The sequence below is a fragment of the Psammomys obesus genome, unplaced genomic scaffold (genome assembly GCF_907164565.1).
Source record: "Psammomys obesus unplaced genomic scaffold, mPsaObe1.curated_primary_1811, whole genome shotgun sequence".
NCBI classification, from domain to species: domain Eukaryota; kingdom Metazoa; phylum Chordata; class Mammalia; order Rodentia; family Muridae; genus Psammomys; species Psammomys obesus.
The window spans coordinates 908-2,572 of record NW_026594577.1 but is presented as its reverse complement, the minus strand read 5'-3'; the positions used below and the strand labels follow the sequence as shown (position 1 = coordinate 2,572).

General features: G+C 44.0%; 1 pseudogene; it reads left to right on the top strand.

Moving 5' to 3' along the window:
- Positions 1-314: 314 nt before the first annotated feature.
- On the top strand, positions 315-1,234 carry LOC129685600 (60S acidic ribosomal protein P0-like; annotated as a pseudogene).
- Positions 1,235-1,665: the final 431 nt, after the last annotated feature.

Here is a 1,665-nt window from a genome sequence, read left to right as displayed (position 1 = left end):
CTCAGGGGTTAAGAGCTGGTATTGCTCTTGCAGAGGACCTGGGTTCAGTTTCCAATGCCCATTTCAAGTGGATCAAAGTTCCCTATAACTCCAGTTTTAGGGGATCTGGCACTATCTGACCTCATGTACACAAAAGAACACATATACATAATGCAAAAAAATTTTAAAGTCTTAAAATATATCAAATCAATTTATTATAGTGTTATTTAATAAGTTAATTGAATTGCTATACATAAAATGGCTCTCACTGGGCCTCTTTATTAGAGTGACATGTCCTTTAAACAATGTGTAGCAATCCCTGAAACACTGTTGTGATGCCCAGGGAAGACAGGGCAAGAAGTCCAACAACTTCCCTAAGATCATCCAACTTATGGAGGACTACCCAAAATGCTTCACTGTGGGAGAAGAGAATGTGGGCTCCAAGCAGATGCAGCAGATCCACATGTCCCTTCGAAGGAAGGCTTTGGTGCTGATGGGCAAGAACACTACTATGCACAAGGCAACCGAATGGTCCCTGGAGAACAACCCAGCTGGAGAAACTGCTGCCTCACATCTGGGGAAATGTGGGCTTTGTGTTCACCAAGGAGGACCTCACTGAGATTAGGGACATGCTTCTGGCCAATAGGGTGTCAACTGCTGCTCATGCTGGTGCTTTGGTCCTGAGTGTGGTCACTGTGACAGCTCAGAACGCTGATCTTGTGTCTGAGAGTATTCTTTCAGTATTCTTTCTTCTAGGTTTTAGGCATCACCACTAAAATCTCCAGAGGTAATTGAAATTCTGAGTGATGTGCAGCTGATGAAAATGGGAGACAGCCAACAAAGGAGCCAGTAAGGCCACACTGCTGAACATCTCTGCCTTCTCCTTTGATCTGATCCTCTAGTAGGAGTTTGACAATGGCAGCATTTATAACCGAGAAGTTTTTGACATCACAGAGCAGACTCTGCCCTCTCGATTTCTAGAGTGCATCCAAAATGTTGCCAGTGTTGATGTGCAGACTGGCTACCAGAGACAGTGCCACATTCTTGTCCTCAGTGGATACTAGCCGGTCCTGGCTTTGTCTGTCAAAAGACTGACTACACCTTCCCAGTTGCTGAAAATGTCAAGGCCTTCTTGGCTGATTCATCTGCATTTGTGGCTGCTGCCACCGCTGCACCTCCTCCTGCCAGTGTCCAGCCAAGGCTGAAGCCAAGGGACCCTCAAGAGGAATCAGATAAAAATTTGCACTCTGGCTAATCCTCTCTCAAAGCAACCAACTCAGCCAGTTTAATTTGAGAAACATGGAAATAGAGGCTTACTTCTCTTAATGACAAGAAAAAAAAATTAGCCCAAGGCAGTAACCAAAGGCCACCCCTTCTGTACTTTTTGAAGCTTTAGCTCTGCTAACACTTTCCAACTGATGTTGGCATACTCTCTGTGTGTTTCTGAAGTAATTCTAGATTTGTTGACACCTGTTTCAAATGAAACTGCCATAGTTATCTGCCCACCTTCTTTGAAAGCAAGATGGTTGAACTGGAAAGTAAAAGGTTTGCATTTATGTCTCAGATCTGCCTCTCAACTGCTGTTACCTTAACAATTCATTTTCCTACTATGTTCCACTCCCACGTCTCCAAAACCTCCCCCATGTATTCTGTCTCTTAGAAATTGTTTCTGGAGAATGTATGTAC